We start from the raw sequence: 26,014 nt of genomic DNA, 5'->3' as shown, positions 1-26,014 counted from the left end.
TAACTCTGCAATAGTTTAGTAACTAATTAATTGCTTCGCGTGCCTGAGTAGCAAGGAAAGCATCGCCAAGGCTGCCTTTGTTTATATTGTGGAATATATAGCCACCGCCTGAGAGGAGCATTAGCGCTCATTAGAAGCTGCTGTCTACATAGGGAGCAGGCACTGCATTCGGGAGGGTAAGCTGCTCCCTCTCTTCCCCGAATAATTTCCTATCCCCAGAATCCCGTTCAAAGTCCAGAGCCATTAAAATCATTCAACTACTGGGTTGCTCCTTTGTGAGGCACTGTAAAGGCAGAAATCTCTAGGGATGCCAAGGTTGAAGAGCAAGACGGGACTTGTTCCTGTTCCCCAGCTCTTTGACGACCAAGTGCTGCCAGACTTCCCATCGCATGCTGAAGTTCTCTGGATTTAGGTTTTTCTGTCTCAAACAACGCAGCTGCTTGGAGTTTGTTCTGATGCTTTTCTCCAATATTACATTTTCCCCCACGAAATAAAGCATTTTGTCTGCCTCAAATAGCACTTTGAAAAGCTAAATTTAGGCCGCCCCCAATACACGTTCACACATCACTATTATTCTTTTGCATGCTGTGCAGATGCCTTCACAAGGATATTAGTCAATGAGATGGGACCCCAAAGCGGCTGTTTGAAATCCGTGACACCGTTCTCCAGAAATCGCTACGTACAGATGCAGGTGCAGACGCAAGTCCATCAGGCACAACTGAAAAGTCCTTCAAGGCTTATAAAACATGCACTACATCTGTTCCTAACATGGCTTCCTGGCTTTGTCTCTGCATCTGTGTAAAACCACACAACAACGAGGCACAGATCTATTTTATTTCTCTAGGCACACATCTTTTTTTTTTCCATTGGGTTGGAATCTTTTTTTTTTTTTTCCTTTTTTTTAAAGTAGCTCTGAACACAAAATCAATTTACACTGATCTATTTTTTGGTCTTCTAAGCAACTTGGCTTGACAGTTCAGCATTCCCCCGGTGTAACTTATAACTTCTTAAGGGCAGGCTGTTCTCAGACTACTTAAAATTCATTACATGAGGCAGGGGTTCTACTCCACGCTTTGCTCCAATGTGAAGCAGCACATGGAAGTTGTGCTGCTGGACTTTCTAATAACGGAACGTTGCAGGTGAAGTTGGGGCAGAAGAGTTACGTATTTCTAGCCCCTTGGTAAGATTGGCCATCCTTGCTTTACTCGACTTTTGTGTCTTATTAGGCTCCTGCTATTATAAGCTGTAGCCTCTCTGCTGTACTATTTTTCTGTCTTAATGCAAGCAGCTTGTTTCTGGGCAAATAATGAGATTAGGAAGCCAAAACACAACGTTCTGACCTCACCACTGAGAAGATCCTTCATCTTGGACACGCCGTTCACCTCTCTATTACTCATTCTATGCATCTATAACAATACAAGCAATGATGCTCACGTGGCTTTGTAAACACGGCTAAGAAGCAGTACGTGGGCAATAAAGGTTATTGCTATGAGTTTCTGCTCTAAGTGGAGAACAATACTTCTCTGTCGCTAGAAAGTCCCTCCCCAGGCTGGCTCGCAGCAGGAGGGACAGCAAATTTCTTCTGTTACAGGACACGTTCCCTGAAGGATATTATGGAAAGTTCAGTGAAGGTAAACTTCAACGGGTTCATTAATAATTAGTTAGTTTAATGTCCTTAACATACTAAATGAACAAGTAGGTCATTGATACAGCCTCAAGTGACTGACTTGGCATAGGCAAACAACATTCATTTCAGCACAATGAAATTTAGGGTGTACTTCTAGGAACAAAGAATGCAGTCCATATTTATAGGATGGGGGATTCCTAGGAAACAGTGACTCTGAAAACAGTCTGCCAGATACTGTGGGCGTAACGTTGAATAGGAGCTCCCAGTTCAGTGCTCTCTCTGAAAAGACCATCCCTCTGTTTTTGAATGCATAAGAAGAGAACATCCTTTGTAAACCAGGACTCTTTCCCACCATCAGGTCTGACCTGGCCATGCCTCCTGGAGAAATTATACGGTGAAACAATTAGCAGAATGAACGTGTCAAGAGCATGATTTGCGTGCGCTTTTTTTTTTAAAAAAAAATCTTCTAACGGCTATTCTTATCATGGTTAAAAAATGTTTTCCTAATATAAAAACAGCTTATAAAATGAGACTAGCATACCAAAAATCACGGAAAGGGAGTAATGATACAATTTATCTATAATTAAAGAGACTTACGCTATCACTTTTTTTTCTGTATCTTGAAGAAGAACAGAGATTATGATCAACAATCTGTTTAAAATGAAGATAGCCTTGTGCTGCCTAGTAATTTTTCATATTCCATGAGATTAGCTTTACTTCTCACTATTCAAAACTTTGCTATATGCTTGAGATAATTTATTCACTTCAATAAACTCAGTTCTTTTTTCACTCAGGATTCCCATAGAACTCCTGTCTTTTCCTACTATCTATCAGAGGATGAAAAAAAGCATCTAGATAATACTTCATGATTATTAATGTTTAGAAATCTGAATACACATCCTTTGAGTTGATGAACTAGTTTTTTCTGCATTGGGAAATAGACCAAGACCTCAGTCATTAAAGTATAAGAAACCGAGGATTAAATGCGTTCCTGTATACAGATCTATCTATCAAACCTATCTACATACATATGCACACACACATACAATATATTTCCGACTCGCATGCTAGTGCTAACAAGTTTTGTAGCCAAGCCACATTCCATTTCAAAGAGTTAGTTTTATAGATCCCCATTCAGCCTCCCCTCTTAGGAATTTAGTTTTCAATTAAATCTGAGTACTTTGAAACTCCTCGGCTTTTTTAAAAAAAGAAGGAAACTTTCCTCAAAGACTATTACCATTCTTTTTTAGGTTACTTATACGAAATGGCACATTTGGGACTTTTGTCATGGTGCTCTGAAACACAATATGCTGTTCTTTAAGGCCTTGGGTGGGGAAAGTAGGGATTGAGAGCCAAGATAGTGTACTCGGGGAATTTGGCAGTATACAAAGATATAGGAAAAACGAAGCAGATGTAGGGGATGCAGGATAATGCTGGACACAGGGTCTTGTTGTTTAAACTTGATACTGTTTTCAAACAAAATTTGCCATCAGCTTTAAAGGGCCCAGGATGTGAGCACGCTACTTATTTTGAGTATAACATGCCGGTGAAAAAGAAGAGGAAAAAGAAAAGCACAATATCCAGTACACATTGCTTACAAAAGCTTATATATTATTTCAGTTATTAATTATGTTTGGTAGTTAAACAGAAAAGGCACTTGGATCATTTCCTTAATTCTGATAATACTCTCGTTCTTGTATTCTTATGCATTTATGTTTCATTTCAAGAGTAAAAAATTGTAATAATAATTAAAAAATCACTTCAAAGGTTTGCAAACATTGCTAACTTGGACTCATATGACAGCACATCGTTTTTCCAGTCCCTTATTAAAAATATTTTTAAAACAAACAAAAAAAAATTCCCTTAAGAAAACGCATTGTTCAACATTCAGAAAATGAAAAATCTTGCTGGCATTAAAAAGCCAACATCTTTACTTGATGAAACTCCACTTGCATTCTCCGTTCCTCGTAACAAACCGATGCAGTAAACCGCACCGGATTGAGAGCATATATATTACACAGACTTTCATTCATTTTCAACTTCTTGAGCTTTTCTTTTCCCCTGGGTCTCAAGGAAAATTCTCCTTTCTTGTTTGAGAAATCGCACAGGTAGCATCTCCCCCCCCCTCCCTGGAAATGCTCCCCACTCTTAGAAAGTTCTCGAATTAAATATTTGTCACAGCTGTTCCGCAGACACAGTATGTCTGCTGTCTACCCTGGAGTGAAAACAAATCGCAGCCAGTTTGCTGGTCACACGTTCCAACTGGGATTTTGCCATCTGTCATTGTGTTTGCAGAGCTATTTAGATTTCCAGTTCATACCAAACAAATTCCACCTCCAGTACCAGGAGGACTTCAAAAGGCGGCCGGAGAGATCATGTAGATGGGGAAACGTGCCTGAGAGTCGGGGGGCCTGCATCTGTTCGCAGCTTTAAATATTGTTCGGCATAATTGCATTAAAGGCTCCTAGAGAGGGGTCGGATCGACATTACCAGATACAACAGTGCAGTAAAAGTAAAAATGCCCTCGCTCAATGGTTTCCTGGGCTGTTAGCTGTTTAGGTATGTTCAACTGCGTTAGACAGATCGCAGCTTTATATGCAGTATAAAATTCTAATAAAAACATACCGATCTTCAACAACATTAGTTAAAGATATTTTTAGTTAATTATGCCTGAAAATGAAGAATCTCAAAACATTTTACAGACATCTAAATTCTCTAAGGGTTTTAGTGTGAAACAGTTTAAAAAGCGGGGTTTTTCCCTCTTTCCTAGGGCTCTCTCAACAGTGCTTCATTTTCTAGACAGTGCCTATGGACCCTGGGCAGAGGAGAATTTAGCTTTTTTGACAAAAAGCAAACAGAGGCTGATTTGATGCCTATTTAATCTCACCAGCCCTCGCTGAAGAGGGAACTTCAGCCCTTGGTTGTTCCTCCTCCGCCGCCAAAAGCAAAGCCTGTGCGAAGCTGCCAACTCATTCTTTTGGAATGAGACACTCTCATTTATTGTCTCAATTTCAATCTGCCCGAGGCCGAAAATAAAGACAGTCACCATTGATTTCAGGCGGATATTTAGAAACACATTCGGATTCTTTCTAAGTCAATTAGATGATCATGAATTGGCAACTCAATAAATTTCCTGCTGGGGATTAGGTTGTTGCACCAAAACCTCCTACTCCCTTCACCCAAACTTTCACAGCTTTTGACAAAACAGTATGTCAAAGGAGGTGGCACTGAGTGGTAAATGGAATAAGGAAAGCTCCCTGCCTTTAGAGCAAGCTCTCCAAAACGTCCCACCAGGTAATGGGAATGACCCCAAAAATGTAAAATGTTCCTAATTATATTTTGGACATACTTCTCCTGCAAAGAGCTTGGCCTTGAAACTTGTCAGGAAGCAAAAAGCAGAACAAAATAATAAATTCAGATACACCAGAGACAGAACTTCTGACCATTTAAATACTTTGATGTGTACACAAACAAGTGGCATGCAGATGCTTGGCTTTTTCATTTGCCAGCTAGCTCGGAGCAGATGGGTTTGAAGGAGGATTCCAAAACTGCTGCACATAAGGACAGAGATCCCCAGAGGTGCTAATAATACTGATTTTCCTCCATAAGATGCTGTGCTTCAGCCACAACTACTGCTCCCAAGGGTGTTTGATCAATAACTTTACATCTGAGAAACATTTAAAATCTAGGATGCACAGTAGATTCTGCTCGGGCAATTGGCTCGTATTTAAAATGCAGCACAAATAAATGCACCGGTACAGCGGGACTGATGCAGAGATCTGGGTTGCAAGACAAAGCATACCTTGAGATAGCATCACCTTAGCAAACACAGAGTCAAAAAAGCCAAGAAAGAAAAAAAAAAAAAAAAAAAGTACAAGCATTTTAGGAAGCAGCCCCAAACCACCACGATCCATACTTTTTCCATCTATTAGGAAGTGTGCAAAGGTTTGCAGGGAGCGATGCCCAGCTTTGTACACAAATGCTAAAGCCCGTTTCTCTTTGCATAGTGCTGCTGCTAAGAGGGAAGGGCTAGCAAATGATTATAAAGCACCTTCAGCAATTATAGCCAATGGTGCACTTGGGTTGTAAGTGAAGAAATAAAAGCAGTTTAATGGCCATGCTTACTTTTCTCTTGGCGACTTATGGTTTAGATTCTAACAGTGCTTGAAAATCTTCAGGGGAGTGAGTGTAGAGGCGGAGAAGACCCCAGCAATATCCCATCTCTTCTCCCCCCATGAGCAGAAGGCAGTTTGCAAGGCAGAGCCTCCCCAGCCACTCACCAAAACCGATGAGGAAGCCGTGGGGAAAGATGTTACGGGCAGGGCAGGTTTTATAGCCAGCTGATATCCCACTGCTTTGTAGGACACTCAGCAACATTGGGTACACCCAACTGAGCCCCGCTCTTGTGCCGGAGCTGGGCACATAAATCTGGACACAAATCATAAAATACTAATGTGGGTACTTCATATATATCACATGCTAAAGCAAGGAAATAAAAGAGCTATTTCATCTGTTATTCACGTGTTACAGGCATTTTTCTTTGCTATTTTAATCATGTTTACTACAGTAATGCCTAAACGGCCAACCACATATAGACTCAGTTGAGTATATTGAGGCAGATAGTCCCTGCTTATTTTCTAAGCAGATGCTGCTCATGATTTTCCTGTTCATATTTGATCATTTCTTCAAATAACAGTTATAACTGAGAAAAGAATTGAGAAAACATTCTGTGACAGATCTTCCTGTTCTGGATTGACTGAAAAGCATAATCTGATATTCAAGTTGTGCTGTCGAGGAGTGATTTGACACACAACTTGCACCTAAGTGTTTTATTTCCTGCCTGGATGAGTGAGCAAACATTTCTAAGTGGACATAATCACATACGAATGCACTCCACTGCTGTGCAAAGGCTATCAGGCACAAATTGCATTGTGGCACTGATGACCTTCTCGCCCAAGGATGTACTTAAAATGCAGTATGCCTAAACAAATGCAAGTTAATTTTCTACCAACGTTTATGACTGTACATTTTGAAAGTATTAGTACACATAGAAGGTGGTCAACAGGGTGCTCGGAGCTCACCATGAGAGCACCAGATAAGTTATGTGTCAGATACGTATCGTCTGTATCTTTTTGGTATTTATTCAAACAAAACTATACTGATGACAGGAGCAGAGAAGATCTGATTTCAACAGATGACAAACCCATTCCAAAAGGGTTGATACTGTGGTTAAAATAGCTTTTACAATAAAAAAAAAAAAAACAAAACCAAAAGCAAAAATTAGGTTAAGATTTATGTTACATCTTGCTCTGAGCTTTTTCCTTTAGTGCATTAATCAAGCTAAAAGCAGGGCAAGAATCATTGTTTGCATAAGCGGAGTCAAATATATTTTAGTAGTTTCTGTTGAAAGCAAAAAAAACATTTTGCAGGAACTGAAGCTAAAACTTTATAATACATCCAAAAAAAAAAAAAAAGAAAAGACCCCCAATTAGATTCCTTTATCCCTAGCATATGGTATAGAGGTATATGCTATGTACTAATGTCTTTTCAGTGCTATTTTAAGATCATATGAGGCTGCAAACTGAGAGGAGTGGTGACAGATACCCGGGCACAACTGGGTTACATTCATCATGTATGCGACTTGATAACTCCTCGCAGAAAGGAACTTCGCAGAAAGGATAATGAACTTCCCTCTTCAGCCCCCAAGCCTGTATTCCTAACATTTTCTGGAAAATAAGAGGACAGGAGAAATGTTTAGTGGACAGAGAGCGTCACAGTGAAAAAGCGTGACCAGTTCATTGGCGCCTTCATAAACTGGGATGTGACAAAGGGATCAGTGACAGATGATGGTATGAGATGTCTCTTTATCTTTTCACAGACTTTTTTCTGTCATCAGTTTATGTGTTCAGGTTTAAATATTCCACTTTTTCATGCATTAATGTATCTGCTTGAGTCTAAACTTAGTTTAAACTTTAATCAGCAGAGAGAACATGCTGAACCCTCTTAGCATCAGTGTTACTTCTAACTGTTCATAGCTTGCACCAATTTGACAGTACTGTAATATAAATATCTGAGGTATGTATATTCCATTTATGCAAAAGTAAACATGTCATTTTAGAGAAGCAACTTCAAAGCCTTGTAAAAATCCGCAAAGAAACCAGAGTTCCTCTGAAAACAACAGCAAAATTCCCAGCGATTTCAACAGGGACAGGATTTCATAGTGATTTTAGCAGATGAGCTCAGAGGCTGAGCTATGTATTCTGCTGGCTAATAACCTGCTGGACGACCTAATTTTGTTATGGCAAATTTATTTTTGATGGAGGGACGGGGAGGGCAGGCTTTCAGCAATGGCGAGAGGAGGATTGCACGTAGGAATGGGCTTGCTGGTCTTTTCTTTCTGATGGATACACAGCAGTGGGTTTTACCTCTTTCTGTATTATCCCTTTTCCTGATTACCTTGGCAAAGACAGAACTTCCCCCTGCTCCCTTGTTACTTTTTTCAATAGGAGAAGTCATACCCCATCACGGGTCTCCATCTCTTTGGTTAGGAACATATTAGAAAGCAAAATAAATAGATCCTATTTCATCCTTAAACGTTTGGGTTTAAATACCTTTAGACCTCAGAGCACTGGAATGTTATCCAGCTTGCAGGAGCTTACAACAGAGGAGATTGAGAATATCTGCAGCTTGGGGATGATCAAGTAACAGAGGGAGCGGCAGAAGAGAGCCTCATTCTTCCCGGCCCCTCGCAGGCTACCGACACGCTATCAGCTACCTGATTGCAGTGATGTATGGGGAACGAAATGCCAACTTTTCCCCGTGGCTTCCCAAGGTCTGGAAGCACGTGCTGTTTAGGAAACAGGTTCTGTCCCTCCCAGAGCAGCAGCTGCGCTCAAACACATACCGATGGGATCTTATAGTCCATAGGCAAGGTTACGGAGGGGAAAGTAAGGAAGGATTGCACGCTGGCAGGTACTGAGCACCGCTTGTTCTCCTTGGCTTCAAGATGAGATGAGAATATCGGCAGCAGCGGGACTGCGTTTAAAAGATTAATAACATTCACAGATAAATTTGCATAATATTTCATATACAATAAGAAGGAAGAAATCCCATTTGCTTCTATTAAATAACTTGATAATTATTCTGCCTGATAAAAGCTTGAGAACATACTCCCTAGGGAACAGCTACGATCAGCCAGGGTGCCCCTATGCTGTGTACGTGAGCCTTTCTTAGATTTGTAAGCAAATACAAAAAAAAGTCAAAATGTGAACCGCTACTATATATGCGAGTTCAGAGGAATAGAACTGCTCTTTTATTTATAAAAGCAAACCCCTACTTTATCTGTTATTGATGCCAGCAAGTCACTTTCTGTGCATCTGTTTTATAAAAACATCACAACTTTAATTGCAAAATAATCTTTTAAAAGGCAGGGTTATTACGACTGCTGAGTTATCTCTCTCACTTCAGCTCCTTAGAGGGTACTTTCTGGAACAATTTGCATGGCAGTCAAAGCATGCAAAAATTTATAAATACCAACACAGATGCCAACATGTCGGGAGAAATGTAGTTACAACATTTGAAAGCTAGGAAGAAATTAATGTTGATCCTGATTGGAACAGTCACTGTATTTGCAGTGTCTAGTAATTAAAAAAAAAAACCAACAACATAAATTTGGTTTGTAGAAAATACTCTATGTCCCAAGCTCCATTTCTTGGCCCCAGCATGCCAGTGTTACAGGAAGAGAAGGATGGTTTATTTAAAACAGTTCCAGGATTTAAGGCTGAGCTGACATAACTGGTTTTTCCATCCAAACGTTGCAGGCTCCGACATAGGCATCAGCTCCAAATGAGACATCCTGGAAGTTAGGCCTATGCTGTGTAAGAGTAGCCAGCACTCTTGCTAGTACTGGTGCGATTGCACAAATAACCACATGCTGAAGAAAAGCAGATCCTCTCCTGAAGACTAAATGGTATGGCTGCCTTGATTATTTTAGACTTTAAATAAGACACGTCGTACCTGAGGCTATGGAAGCTTCCCGGTATATACATGAAAGTCTGTCTGTGTATGCAGGTTGAAGGCAAGGGAGATTTTCTGTACAGCAGTTCACCCCCCAAAATTTAAAATACTTCACAGCCATTGCTTAATTAATTTCCTAACAGAGCACTTAGGGTGGGGAGAGCGATGAATTGATGAAGGGACGAAGTTATGGGATTTACTTACAGAGCCCAAGGCAAACTTTTGTTAAGAGTCCCTTAGAAGGTACAGCACGATCCAGCATCATGCAGAAACAAGCTTCTCTCCCAAAATAAGCATAGCTATATCTTCTCAGCACTTTTCTCAGCTTAACTCAGTTTTATTTCAGCATTTCTAAACCCTTCCTTGTGAACTTAGAGAACATTCACCTTGCTTATTTGTTAAAGAAAGTGTACCTAGAGTTGCACAGCCATGCATCTGGGAAAAGAAATGCGAATCTTGACCCCCAATTTTCTTCCCAGATATATGCAGTGCTCCTCATTGTCCGTGCTCTGACATTTCTTCTCCTACTCGAGTCAGCAGGAGCTTCACCGTTGGTCCTGCAGCCCCAAAGACCTCTCGTACCGATGGCAATGCTATTCTGCAAGCAACGCAACAGCATGTGCTGGGTGAAGTTGGCCGGATCATGCCTCCCACACACATCAAAAAACAAAGTGGAACAATGGTTTGCCTTTTTTCATCAATTCAGTCCTTATTGTCTGCAATAAGCAGAGGAAGTGGAGGACAGCTGAGCCAGAGGAGTGTCAGGACACATTAGGACTCATTAGGACAGCTTCGACTCCAAGCCTTCAGGACTTTGTTTTGCGGAGTGGGTAGCAAAGGTGAAAACTTAGTTTTGCTTCTAATTACTTATTATCCATCCAATAGAAGTCCCTTGGGTTAAACAGAAAAAAGACATGCCAAACACAGAAATTTAGAAGTTTTCTTCCTTTCTCCGTTTCATCTTTGCTGTCAACACCGTCCCTCTACGATCTTAAACACGGCTTTCATGGCGTGCGCTAAGAGGCAATTCTGATTTATCGGATTAAAGCAAAAAAGCATCAAAACCTCTCTGCTTTGAAGAGTGGTTTCATGTATTTAGGAAAACCTGTAAGTTTAGGTGTAAATACTTTGAAACCATTCTGATGCACAGATTTAGATAACTTATCATTCTGCATAGCAGGCTGAGATAGAGTATCTATTTTCTCTCTCATGTCTGTGAGAACTGTTAAGAAAGTTAAATTAAAAAACAGCTGATAAACAGCTTAAATTAGATTTGCAATCTTAGCCACACTTCGAGCTCAGACCTTTGAAACCTCACAAATGTAAATTGTCTTTACATTTTGCCCTGGGCTATGGGCACCTCTGTGGGGATGGGGACGGGCTGAGCGCAGGCGGGGACATCAGCCCGTGGCATCCTACAGCGTCGCTGGGGAGGGACGGACAGCCCGGGGCTGGGCCAAAACGGGGGGCTGGGCCGAAACGGGGGGCTGGGCCATCGGCGGGAGTTGGGGGGAGGCTGCTCAGGGCCATTAGGACCTGTCGGTGTCAGTGATAGCATACTAGTCCTTCAAAAAAACGAGGCCTTGAGCTGGCATACTTGTCAAGCAGTTATTGCACTGGCAGGAGAAGATAGATCACAGTTCCACACGACTAATGCCATGGTCTCTGTAATGATATTTCTTAATAAAACTCTTCATAAAAAATAAAATGCAATGCCCATTGTTACTGCCCAACAGCATGTACAAGTGGCTCTGTGCATTTTTAGTCGCTTGTTACACAGCCATGCTGCCAAGGAGTTTGTTCAGCAACTCAGTTTGACCAAAACCATGAAAATCTGCAGACTCTTCGCTAAATCAAACAAGCAACTAGAATAGTGCGTACAAAATAAAACCAGAGATTTCTGATAAACGAGTTCCAAAAGCCATTCATAAAGATTATGACTTGCACATTTTCATCAATACATAAATTGCTGTGTTTAAATTTAAAAAGCATGTGAAGTAACGGACTCTATATCTTCCTTTGAAGATGTATCAAAACAGAAATGAACTTCGGTATGCAATATCAAGGGTTTACTGTATTGATTTTGGAAGCCAGTCTATATATACTTTTCTACAAACGTCACATATTTCACAAAGCAACTGCTTTATGCTATTTACACTGCATTAGACACAGACAAATTGGTTTGGACAAAATGTGCCAAAGCTAAGACAAATTTAAGGTCTGAAAAAAGTTCAGTTAATTTTTACCTCCCGCATTTCTTGCCTGTCTCCGTTCCAGGTACTAACCCAGAACACTGAAATATCGTGAAAGTCTGTGCCTCCCTCCCGTTTGATGACCAGAAGCAAGAAGAAGTGAGCGAGTCCCAGAGTTCAGACTTGGTCCTGAGCCTGAGCTTCAGAGTGTTTGGGTCTAGAACCATTTTTGGGTGAAAGCTCTGAAAACATCATGAGCAAACACACCTTATGAAACGCTCAGCCCCTTCTGGCTGCCCTGAGAAGTTTAGCGACTTGGAAAAGGCAGCCAAACTTTTGGGATCCTCTCTGCATCACAGAAGTTAGCAGAAACGATCTGCTGGATGAAGTCCATCTTTATGATCACACAGTATCTCCCTTGAAAGAGCATCGTCACATCACTAAGCCACTGAACATTTTCTAGCTGCCAAATATTCAAAGGGATACACTCAAACCCTAAAAAGGAATCAGAAAATCTTGCCACCCCCCTAGCTTCAGTTTTCCAAATGGCACTTTTTGAGAAAACTCTTTTAAGTTCAGCTTTTCCTCAGAAACATCTCTGGTGCTTGGAGGATGAAGACATGTCAAAACAGCGCATCCACACATCTGATTGTCAACTTTTTACAGTCTTGACTGCTCTAAGCTCAGAACACGGTTTAACATATTCACACCTGCACGTGTCCCTGCCCAGCGCACCGGGGGCCATCCAGGCCAACGCAACATCTCCAGCAGCGAGCCCAGCCGACACGGTGCTCAGTTGTGAGGTTATTAATAAGCATCTGCTGACTACGGGGAGACATTACAGGGAAACTACTGTAGATCAGGTCAACCCAGCCAGTAAAGTTTCTTTTTTAGCAAAGATCATGAAATCCTTGCTATCCTCTAAATAAAGTTTTCATCTCAATAGTTTAAAACCATGGTACCATATGCTAAACGACACGAATAGCTTGTTCATCTTTATAATTAACTTTAACTCTCTTGAATTGTCTGTCTGCTTGGTTGTCTTTGGCTGCTACACTCCAGCCTTGTGTGATTAGCACTGTGCAAACCTATTTTGAAATTTCACCTTCCCCAAGGTCATCCACATTCACGATTAATCAGAAAAAAGGCCCACAGTACTGACCCCACTTGTTTCCCCTCCTCACTCTGAATTTTCTCTTTCACTGACACCCTCCATTTCATCTCGGTAAGCCAGTTCATAATCCATTTCAATGGCTCTTCTCCTAAGCTATTTTTAATCTTAAAAAGCCCCATCAGTCTGGTGTGTCACAGGGTGTCTATTGCTCCTTTGAAATAAGGACTGAAATAAGGCAGCACTTCCCCTGCTATCTAGATAGCTGTTGGTATTTTCAAAGACATTTTGGGGGGGTTAATTAGTTATTTATGCTTTTTTCCCTTCCTCCCTTTCACTCCAGTGAAGCCACATACAAATACCTAATTTATGCTGTTTTCTCTCTTTCATCTTCACCGTTTCTCCGAGCTAATCCTGCTGGTGGGAAAGCCCTAGTTCTCCAACTCCCCATGGCTCTGCCTTCAGTTCCTCCATGGACCAGCCCCATTTCTCCCAAAACACATTGGTATTGTTCCTGGTTTTGGATGCTGAGCAACAGGGAGGTCCTCAGGACAAGGCAGTACCATACCCACTGCAAGCATCCCTTCCACTCCTCAAAACCACAGCCTGAATGAAGCAAGCACAAAAAACATGTTGGACTTAGCATTTCGTCCCTTCTCTTCAGTCCCCTTACAGATTTTGCAAAGCTTTTTCACTAAAAATATTCACCTTCAAGACACAATCTTCCATTTTGTCATTTACTTTGAACTAAAATGCATTTCAGGGCGTCGTCTTCTCTCTCTCCCTACTTTCCCCTAGGTCCTCATTCCCCATTGCTGAACTTTCTCCTCTTTTCAGTGGCAAATATGAGAAGAAGGAGAAAAAGAGGCGAAGTAGTGGCAAAACCAAACATTTGGAATATTTTCCCCTTAAAATATCCAAAAATAAAAGCATTCTCCCCATTCAGCAAGAACAACAGAAGGAAAAGCAATTGAAAATGTTCAAGAATTGTCACAATTTCCTCATTTTTAACCATCCCTAGAAAATAAACGGGAGCTATTCAACCATGAGTACATTTCACTGAAGTGACACTTAACAATCCAAAAATATGGCATTTAGTTTTGCATTTCTCTGAGCAGTAGATAATTTTATGAGTGGCTGCTGCAGCAGCTGCACTGGTCCACAAAAATTCATTGTTTGAGAGGAAAAAGGGGGTTAATCATGCTGGATTCATGGTTTGTTTGGTTTTGGTTTTTTTTTTGAAAGTCAGACTTTCACATTAAAAAGATTATGAAAATTAATTTTCACAGACAAATATCAAAATACAAATGCTATTTTCTTTTTACCTCTGACACTGCAGATGGATTATATTGACACAAAACTGGAATCTGTCACCTAACATGGCTCTGAAATTGCTCGGTAAGTGCCGGACACTGATAATTTCTGCTGACTTTGCATTTAAAGGTTAAGATCCAAGTTTAATCAGTCTACTGAAAACGATTGGATCCGAGTTCAACTGCTGTTCTGCCAGGGGTATGAATTGTTTTACCTGTTCCATAGTAGATTTTACATAATAGCAAAGCCTCCTCTTGTTTCAGAGACTTTTGTGGGCAAAGAAGGGAAAGGCAGAATCTCAAAGCAGGCAGAATCTCGTCTTGCTGGCACAGCAGAGGATGCATTTATGTGCTGACGATACAGCAGGACAGTTAACCGGAGATCTGCAGGGGAAAGCATGTATTTTCCCCCAAACCAGCATGCAACATACCCCAGGTGGCCAACAGACCTAAAAAGACCCTTATCACATAGTCGTTGGCATCGGGGCTAATCGGTGCTGGCAAACACAGGAGTCACGTTTCCTTTCACCTTCCCAGGATGGGACTGGAGTCCAAGCATTCCTGTTAAGATTTTTAGCTATGTGTTAAAAAAAGAAATAAATATTGACATGGGGTGGGAGGGTGGAGGAAGGAATGGGGTCATGGGGACTGACTCTACACAAGAAATACCCAATTGTTTAGCCGAGCTACAGCAGCTCTAACAAGGGAAATGAGAAAATGCCAGGCTAGAGTAGCCAGCATACTAGTTCTTTAGGTGGTTACCAACTCCATGAAGGACTGAATACACTGGGAAGTCCATTGGGAAACAGAATTATTTCCTGCATGTCCTAAGAATACAGCCAGATACACCTTTCTGGTTTTCTGATCCCCGTCTGAACTGTATTTTGTGTTTTTCTGGCACCATTACCTCGTGCAAATGTCTTGTCAGCGATTTCGAGGCAAAAAGGATAAGGCAAAATTAAAATGGTCATGCTAATCCCATAGGGTTTTAATTTGGGCCTGATTTATGGTGTTTGTATGGCTAAAATTAAAAAATGGGCCATGCTTTCTTACAGTTCTTGAATATAGAAGTGAGATGGAGAGGGAAAGCGGTGTTATGCTAGTTTGCAGTCATCTGTAAAAGAACAACTCCACAACACCTCCATTGCCCTGAATAACATGGTTCATCCCAAGGTCTTCAACAGAAAAAAAAACCAAAAAAGCTGCATATGTAAGTAAAAAAACCCCAAACCCTAAGTAAAGAAATAAATATTTTCCTTACCAGTTAATTGAATTGTATGTAGTATAAATAACAATCTCGGTGCCAGAAAGCAGCAAGGTACCAAGGTTAAACAGAATCTGTAGCCCGTAACTTTCTTGTGTGCTAAAAAATAACCCCCTTCAACTTTGGAAAACATACTATCTTTTAATAGCATAACAGATGAGCCGCAAGGTTTTATTTTAACCTTGATCCCTGACACATGATTTTTTATTTACTTAGATAATATTAAATATTTGATGTCATAAAATGTGTTCTTGACCTAATAGATCTTTCAAGTAGCTCCCTTTTCTGACCGATATATGTACCCCTGTATATTGGCCAAGTTCAAAGACAGTCTAAACAACTTCCTGGCTTTACCGTGCATTAAGACAGCTGCCAGCCCTGTTCTTTTTTGCTCTATTTCACAGTTCCAACTGCTTCAGAAGCATTAAATTTCCAGTCATGTATGGTAGCTAGGATGTAAATAGTAAAATGTTCCATAGTACGGAGACTTATATATATTTTTTTTGCCTTACTGTCTAAATACTTTGCTAAACGGAGCAATACATTCAATTTCCAGTAGAAAATGGCAGGAATGTGCGTTATTTTTGACTAAGAGTGTATCTTTATGCTATATTTAAGCAAAGATGGCTGCATGAAGATTATTTCCTGGAAATCAATATTCCACCGGGGAGAGCTGATGGTCTCAGATACATGGGAGAATCATTGACTCCAGTTGCATATGACATGGAAAATAGTCTACATGGAGGCTGTCGAGGCTAAAAATAAAACTATAGGCATATGGATTTTTATATGCATTATGCAGTTCACAATTGCAATACGTTGCATGAGACAGTACCAGAAAATTAATGTTCTATATGTTACTCGAATGACTCCAAATCTATTCCACGTATACTATTTCTCAATCAATTGTGTTTCCGTAAAATATTGGTAATGTTTGCCAATATTATTTACATAAGATGAGAGCCTAAATTAGACCAGTAGGTGTAAGCAAATTGTCAGGTTACTCTCCTCCGTACCGCTTGCATCACATGCCGAAACAGAGTTGATGAGGCAGTGACCGGATCCCAGAGTCAGGAATAAGGTGGAACGGCCCAAGGCCAACTCTAAATTACACGCTAATTTTTTTCTTTTTCTTAATTACAAACGTTTCTGTATTGGGAAAGTGGGACGCAGCATGTGTAATTAACTCGTTTGGGCAAGTTACAGGCCTTCGCTAAAAAACTCCACCTACTTTATCTGATGCGTACACACCCTTGTGCGCCTTCAACACTCCATGGGATGTGTGGGATTTCTCTTATGGCAGATTCCCAATTTTACATAATGTAAACAAACCAGCTGCATTCAGCAACTCTTTGGCTCCCCTTTAAAATTGCTTTAAGACCCAGGAGTGCAAGCAAAATCACGCTGTGGCCTACGAGCCAGAGAAAGACAAATTAAATCACTTTTAAAAGAGAAAGTCTCTGGGGTGAGGGCAACACCTAAAAAGCAGAGCAAATTCCAAGAAAGAGATTTTATGCCGTTTAAAAATAACAACAAACTCAACCAGCCGAATGCAAAATTCTCCAGCATCGTGCGCAGCGCCTGGGAAGCCAGCCTGAAGCCACAACTGGTTTAGTATGAGTGGAAATAACGTTTGTCCCTTGCTCTCCAGCCGAGCAGGAAATTACACTTGGGATATCACTGGGGAATTTCAAAGTTTTTAAGATGCTTGAAAACTGCAATTAGGCATTCTGAGCATCCGCCGCCGGCCAGGACCCTGCACCGCTTTTCTCCGTTCGCACAGGGGACCATGGAAATGGAGATCTGCAAAAGCAGAAATCCTGGGCACCGAGCTAATTTAATATCTTTGTAGCCGCTCGGCAGCTCCAACCAGAAGTAAAGATAGGACAGCAAAAGTAATAACGAAATTCCAGCGAGAGTCTCTGCTGCTGAAGGGCTGAAAATTGGGGCCTTTGCAGGGATAGTCCCTCTGCAAAGCCAGGCTCGCTTTAATTAGTGAGGTGTTAAGGCACCTGAGTGGGAAATGCAGCCACATCTCTTGACTATTCTCAACAGCAAAACTGAGGGGTTTTTTCTTTCCTTCCCCCGCCTCCCGGTCTAACGAGTTAAAACCGGGCGAAGCGGCTCCTTCCTCATTAAACCAGAGAACGCCAGATGGCTTGACACCTGGCTGGAGTTGGGTTTGGTGACCTTTTGAGTGACAGCGGGTTGATATATTTAAATAAAGAGTCCTTGGGGGGATGCAGGAGGACACAAAGGCTTTTATACAGCAGTTGGAGATGGTTTGGTGGGAAAGACACGTCGTTTCTTGCAAACGGGAGCTGACTTGCTCTGCTAAATCTCTCAAAGCCAGTGCGTGCATGCTCGTGCTGTTTTATCTAATCTTTACAGAAAAATTAATGGGAACTATGTGAAATGACAAAGGGCTTAGGAAATGTCCGCCGCCGATTACTATTCACTTTTTGTGCAGAATTGATCCCCCTGGTACTGTTTCCATGTTTTTATGCCACCGCTTTGGCACTCTAACATTTGTCTTTGGCACTTCGGATATTTCTGACTGCTTTCTCAGCCTCTAGTGCTGGAAGAATTTTACCTAAAGAGTGGATAGAAATTCATTTTTTCTTTCCTCTTTTAACTTTCCATAGTCTTGGCAGCAAACTGTGTCATGATGATGTTGGCAACAACATATTTGTGGCAGAAGGAAGAAAGAGAATCATAAAATATAGGAAAGAAAAAGTTGACATTTTAATGAAATACCTTGTAACTTCTTGGGAAAAGTTATTAAAATGCATTCAGTTTATAGCTGCTTGTACAGATAGGAGGAGTAGAATACTTTCTCCTGAAGTCTTTAATAAAACTTGCTTGTTAACAAAAAGTAATAGCGGCTAGAAATCATTTTCCAAATTCATTGCTGGAGTGAATTTTAGGTTTGGGACATTCTGGGCTTTTCTGAGCGTACATTGCTGGCACATGCGTGAGTTTCTGGGAGTGCAGCGTGACTTGTTCATGAGAAGAGCAAGCAGAACGATGGAGCATCTAACGTTCCCTTCAAGCGGCTACCAAAGCTGGCACTTCTTTCTCACACAGCTACAAATAACTGCCTGAGTTTATCTGAAACGCTACTCCGTCAGATGATAGTGCCCAGTATTCCCAGCCCCTCCAAAGGTTTTGTCTGCCCTTGAACTAGGAAGGACGGTTGCAGCTCTGTAGACACCCTCAAGCCCAGGTCGGCAAGCCGGGATGCCAACACAGCTACAGCCACGGAGGCTGCAGCAAAGGGCTCTCCGGGCACCAGGCGGCAGCGAGGAACCCACTCTTCAGCAAATTAGTGCCAAAGAAAAAAGAAATGAAAGGCACTCTTCCTGTTGCGTGCCGCCATTGCATCTAACCTCTGTAATCATGACACATCTCATTTTAATACGACGTAAATCTGAGGAAAAGCCTCTTACTGCAAAGCACAATAAAGCCAGTAGCACTGGCATCAGCTGCGCAATAGCGAGGACAGCAGATCAGCCACACCTGGGTGTTCTTCACAGGATAAGAAAGCAGAGAGGGAAAACATTCACAGCCAGCCATGGATTTATCAGGGTGAAAGAAGAAAGAGTCGAGGACCGGAGGAGCTTTCCTCCCCTGTCTTTTTTTCCCCCAAAATTGGTCTGTGTTTTCCCTGACAATAATGGCGTAAGAAAAAATAAAGGGAAAATACTGATCAGCCAACTGTCGAATACATTGGGCAGTCATCAATTAACATTTCTCCACAAAAATGCGCAAAGCAGGAACTTAGGACGGGAATCTCGGACCTCCCCGTATAATAAAGTGATTTCCAGACCCAAATAAACCTGCCTGGTTCTGCGGCTCCTGTTTCACCTTTTCAAAATGTAAACTTGAATTACTGGTAAATCTTGGCAAAATTATACTTCCAGTTGGTTTCAGCTACAGCTGTAGGAAGGACAGGTATTGCATTTCTGGAAGGATTCTGACATTTCGATTTAATTCCAAACCAAATAAACTACCCCCATTTAACCAGACTCCATGATGAAAAAAGAACCGTCTTTTTAGGAAGAGCTGAGATATCTCTTACACGGTTTGATATCATAAAGCAAAAAAGAGTTTCAAACAGAAAAGTCATTTCATGAGCAGAATAGCAGGCACTACTGCAAAAATTTTGTAGAAATGCAGTGCTTTATCCCAGCTGAAATCTCCCTTCTCCTCTTCTCCAGAATTAGCCTTCAGCCTCTGCCCAAGTGAAATATCCTTCCCTTGCACTAACACTCGCATTTGTGTCGTACAGATTAGGGGGTTGATCCATGCTAAATGCAAACCCTACCAAAAAAAAGTCAGAAACACCAACAAAAGACGAGTTTGCAGCACGATCCGCTCCCTGGACCATCCCACTGCAGATGCCCGAGCAGCTCCTGGGCAGGCACGTGAGCCCCGAACCACAGCAGCTCCCACCGCCGTGTAACACCGCTCTCTCATTATTTTTAATTAGCTTTAGTTTCAGCTCTGACAGAGAAATCGTAATCTTAGCTGGGTCACACAATAACCGGCTTCGCTGGGTCTCCCCGCCTTTTTAGCAGGCGTTAAACCCCAGGCAGGTTAATTAGCCGTGATTCAGCGGGGCGAGCGCTGCTGGTGGGACTCCACCCTGAGTGCTCCGGGGTGGGACACGAGGCTCGGCTCGCCGCCGGACAGAGGAAGAGCTGCTCTCATTTTGGGCGTTAGTTTTAAAGCTCGCCTTTTCTGGGTCCTTAAAGAAGGTGCTGCAAAAGGCCTGGTTCTGTAGAAAGTAGCCTGTCCCCCTCGTACAAGGTCTAGATTTAAAGTTCTCCAGCGATTGTCCCTCACCGTGTGCTTGCTCAGCGGCGAGTAGAAAAGGTCCCCGGCCTCGCCGGGGGTGCCAGGACACCCGTGACTACATACGCACTGTACCAGCCTCTGCCACGAGACTCTGATGTACAATGCGTTGCTATTATTATTATTAGGAGATGGTCATTCCAAAAACTATCATTAAAAATTTCAAGGACAATACTCCCACAATCAGTGCAATTGAACATACTAGACATATAGATAGTATACACTAGAATAATACATACTACACGCTAGAATACCAAAGTGTGTACCAAGCACAGATATACTTACGGGATTCTGTTGATACTGTTCCTGATTTAAGTCGCAAAACCAAACCAGAAATAGCGCATGAGAAGTAGATGACAACTCCGATCAATTAGCGGCCCTGAAGAATGCAGACTGTTTTGGCAGATCATTTCAAAATTTCACAGCTGGGAAAAAAGCCTTGGTAACAAAATTAATTTTCTTTTATTGGCAACTACTTATAAAGATTTCACATGCTGGACTGGATGGCAGTGAATTTAAATGCATATTGACAATTAAAACTCTGGGTCACAACCACTGTGTAATAATGCCAATTTGGGAATGCTTATGTTATTTTTATGTTATTTATGTTCTGTTTAAGAACTTTGTTATTAATTATCATACAAACTCCAGTTAATAATCAATTCGTGCCACAATTATCGTATCAGTTATATTGTCTAATTAAGAACTGGTGAGTGATTGGAATTCCAATACAGTAATACAGGCACAGGCTGCAATCCTAAACAAATACAAGTGTGAAGTTACTGAACAAAAGATTATCTAAGCTTTAATATCTACTGGCAAAACTCTTTCACTCTGGATCATTAGCTTCCAGTCCTATTATTACATACAAACGACCAATTTCTGCTAATTCCTGAAGCTAATTCCTCTAAACCATTATTTTGTATAACATTGTGTTAAGGCTTTTCACTTGTTTAAATTTGCATAATTATAGCGATTGTCTTCTAAGCTCACTCTACTGAAATATATCTAAATTGGGATTTAGCCTATTTTTAAAGATTATTCAACTTCTGTAGAGCGACGTATCTGGACTTGGTATTGCCTAGATCTTCATGTAATTCAGCCCAGCCCAAGGAGGCAGTTTGGGAGGGCCAGGAAAGGGCCAGAGGGGAATATCAATATGTACAGTGCTCAGCAAAAGAGATGTGAGCACAATGTAAGGCACAAAGCATATATAGGAGAACCTTTCTTTTATGGGTGTACAATCCCTGCGTCTGTCATTAACGAAATAGTGGACCAGAAGTTGCTTCCCAGCTATCACCTCTGATGAAAAGGTAGCACGTCTGGTCCTGTTTGGAAATCACTTGTTGTTTTGCCCCTCTGTCGTGGTTGAACCCAGCAGGCAGCTAAACACCCCAGAGCCGTCCGCTCGCTCTCCCCCTCCCCAGTGGGATGGGGGAGAGAATCGGGAAAAAGAAAGTAAAATTTGAGGGTTGAGATAAAGGCAGTTTAATAGGACAGAAAAGGAAGGGAAAATACTACTAATAATAATAATTTTATACAAAGCAAGTGATGCCCAATGCAATTGCTCACCACCCACTGACCGATGACCAGCCCACCCCCAAGCAGCGATCGCAGCCCCCCGGCCAACTCCCCCAGTTTCCATACTGAGCGTAACGCCGTATGGTATGGGATGTCTCTTTGGGCAGTTGGGGCCAGCTGGCCTGGCTGTGCCCCCTCCCAGCTTCTTGTGCCCCTGGCAGAGCATGGGAACCTGAAAAGGCCTTGACCAGTGTAAGCACTGCTCAGCAACAACTAAAACATCACTGTGGTATCAACATTATTCTCATACGAAATCCAAACCACAGCACTGTGCCAGCTACTAGGAAGAAAATTAACTCTATCCCAGCCGAAACCAGGACACCGTCTCTCCTAAGAGGATACAGGAGAGGTTGGCCACAGGTGTAGAGCTCCGCATAAGGAGAGGCCGGTCAAACCGAGGATGGCAGCTCTTGCTTTCAGAGCTCTGGAGTGATCAAGCCCAGGATCGCAGGCTCTCCCTGCAACTCAGGTGGGAAGGAGCCCCGGAGGTCTCTGTCCTGGCCTCCTGCCCCGGCAGGGTCAGCTCTGGGCTCTTCGCTTTGAGACTGTTCCTTAAACGTGTCCCTCCCAAAGAGCAGCTCTAGCACAGAGCCGTCCTCAACCTCCACCGCAGCGACCAGCAGTGCAAACTCATCTTGCTTTCCCGCGATGGCCTTATCTTCCTTTAATGCTCCTGTTATGCCTTGATCATCTATCAGTCTGACTGCTTCTCTGGCAAGCTTCCTGCCTCCGGTGTGTTCGAAAAAATTTTGGTTATTAGCTTTTCCACATTCAGTAAGCGCTCAAAATCTGTTTGGCTTGCCTTTTATGTTTAAATTGAGAGTCGACTCTTTTTCCTTTAAAAAAAAAAAAAACCAAAACCCAAGCCTAATAGCTCCATTGTATGTTGGTTTATATTTTATTTTTGGCAGATCTTCTCGAAAATTATTACGTTGTGCATATTTGTGTTGAGTAGTAAAATAAGTTGTTGCCTTTGAAGCATCTAAGCCGCCTACAAACATATTCCCCTCTTAGCTGCTCCTTTAATTTCCTTTTAATTATCTTCCTCATTATTAGGCAGTTCCTCCGTAGGTGCATTGATCCCCTCCCCGCTCCTACAAGGATGTTCAATGTTGTTGCGACTATTCCGGACTGGCTTTTTCACACATACTGATTGAAGTAGATGAAGAACTGCGGTGCTCAGAAGTAATTGATGAGTTATTCTTCCTCGTGCCAACGGTTTTATTGTCAAAAAGCGTTTCCGGAAGGGGGGACCTGGCTGTGGCACCGCCAGTCTGAACAGGGCCAAACCAACTTACTCCCACTGTGCTTTTTATTAATCCTGTGGCTGTTTTATCACCAGGGCCAGGTATTCCCCCATTGCTGGGGAACTTACATCCCATATTACGGCGATCGCTTTCTTTCTGCGACACCTGTCAGAACATCCCCTGAGCTTTCAGACTTCTGCTCGTCCTATAAAAGCACTCACACAGCTGGTTTTGGTCTCATTGTCCATGTCCCCAAGTTTGCCACAAACATTTCACGTTCTTTACGATTTCCTGAGCTTCGTCTGACTTCTTTCCAGAATAAAATTTCCATGGCTTCATCTTCTCAGGATGGCCTATCCTGAACTTTGTCCACATCTCCTGGCTTCCTTTCCCTTTACCCTCTTATCTGCCTAATTATTAGTGCCAGGAGAACAGAGCTCATCTCTGCTGTAGGTTATCTATATTTCAAAAGCTTCTCATCCCAATACCTAACAGTCCCTTTTCTCTGCCTTCTGCCTGTCTGTCTGGCCTTTGAAGCATTTCATCTCACTTTCATCTGCTGCCAATACAACTTACTCCTTCCATACCTATGTTCTGAAATATGCTGTTGTACACATACAGATGAGATAGTAAGCTACTTATTAAAACCAAAGCTATCAAAAGACAATCAGCAGCACTCAATAACAGAAGGCAGAGTCCCCAAAATTTTATGCAAATGAGATATTAAGAAGTTGTTCCTTTGAGAAAGAAGATAAACTACTGTTTGGGTTATGATCTGTTCTGTGTAGGATGCACTTTAAAAAAAAAAAAAACAACAACAACAAAAAAAAAACCCACCCAGAAAAACCATAAAGTTAAATATTAAGTATAAAACCCCATCTTCTTGTCTAAGAATTCATAGCTGCATAAATAGCCATGTTCTTCATAAACACCAGTATCAATGAGTGTCGTTTTCCCTTCACATGCTCTAACAAATTGGAGCATTAAACTCTTGTATTAGAATCCTAAGTTTTCTTTGCCGATTTCTTCTTTTTCCAAAGAAATGAAAAATGATTCTTGCCCATTTTAGTTACCTGTTTCTCGCCAAAACATCTGCCACGTACCAGAAACAAGCTAAAATAAATAGGCTCTATCCACACATAGTTTCTCTTGTTTCAGGAGAAGGAAAAAAGGGGGATTTCACTTTTTACTAGCTGCCCATCTCTATAGCGAGTAAATCAGAAGAATGACTTTTCACAGTACAGACAAACCCTCTTACACATTACCACATGCTCTCTCCATGTGTCATACCATCTTGTTAAGGAACTTTACAAGATTTAAACGTAGTACCTCCAACAACCATAATTTCAGTTATCTAGGACTCAGAGGCAAAAAAAAAAAAAGAACTCTTTTTGCATACAAAACAGTTCTCAACAATTTTTTCAAAACAAAACATCAAATAACTCGGTTCCTTCAGATGTTGCAGATGAATGCAGCTTGTCACCCTGCCAGCGTGGGAGTATCGCCTCGCCAAGCCTCTGTACGAGCAGAACAAGGGAATTAGCCCTCTTCCGCCATTTTCCGACAACTTTGCTCTGTTTATGTTGTACCAGGTTGACTGATCAGACGATCTGTCCCCTTTCTTCTATCCCTGCGGGGCCATAGGCTATCAGACTTGAAAAGCCACGATATCTGTCGTTCATCCAGGATTTTTGCTTCTTTTCAGCTTCAGGCGGTGGCAATTTGTGTAGGTGAGGGAGGAAAAAAACTCTAATGGATTTCTGCAGTGGGTTAATTTTTTTAAATTAGTATCTTTGGAGAGTAAGTGGCTGGGAGAGATCGATAGTGGGCAGAGGACGAGGAAGTGCTCCGAGGTACGACAGGCACATGTCCCACGCAGCCCTAAAGTTTATTATCATTTCCATATGCAAAAAAAAAGCGAGCCAAATAATTTGCTCTTTTTGAGTTTTTCCACGTGAATGAACAAAAGCAAAATTTTCTACTAAATACTCTCTTTGTCAAAAATTCCCATTTCAGCAGTGGTATAGCATTTTGAAAATGAAACCAAATGGGGGGTGGGTGGAATTAGTATCTTATTTGAGTTTTTTTTCAGTTTCCTCAGCTATAAAGATGAGTTCTAGGAATTAGCTCTCTGATTCTGCCAGAAGTCTATTCCTCACGATCAGAAAATTATTTCTGAAAGAGTATATAATGATGCAGATGAAGCAATTTGCAAAAGGTCTGCTCTGATATAGAACGTACATGGCAGCAAAATATACATGAGGTACTCTGAATAGTAACTATGCAGTTAGCAAAGCAGTAAGTACAATTATCATCCTGAACTACTTAAAATACAAATTGCTATAAAATTCCAGTAGCCAATACAAGTATAATGACAATTTTGTTTAGACACAATGCTTTTTTTGCCTTTGAATGGAAGATAACAAATAAATGCAAAATGCAAACCGTCCTGGTATGAAGTAACTTCTAATTTAAACATCATATGTGGGAGTCCGGCTCACGTTGCTTTTAGACTTCAGAGTACCATTCACTTTCCTATTGCTTTTGTGGAAGAAGAGGAAGGCAAATAAATTCAGAATTAATTTGTATTGATTTTGTTAGATCTCTACTTTGACATTTATTTGTATAAAATATCCTAGAACAGCTAAAATCATTTCCAGGACAAGCAATTAAATGGAAAGCCTAAAAGTATAATGCTCCCCCATTCTTGCATTTGATTAATATACACAATTACCAGATTTTAAACAGAGAAAATAAGTAAAGCTGATTGATACAACTTTTAAATTCAGTCTTAAACTCATGGTTT

The sequence above is a fragment of the Pelecanus crispus genome, chromosome 5 (genome assembly GCF_030463565.1).
Source record: "Pelecanus crispus isolate bPelCri1 chromosome 5, bPelCri1.pri, whole genome shotgun sequence".
Lineage (NCBI taxonomy): Eukaryota > Metazoa > Chordata > Aves > Pelecaniformes > Pelecanidae > Pelecanus > Pelecanus crispus.
Note: the sequence above shows the minus strand (reverse complement) of the source record.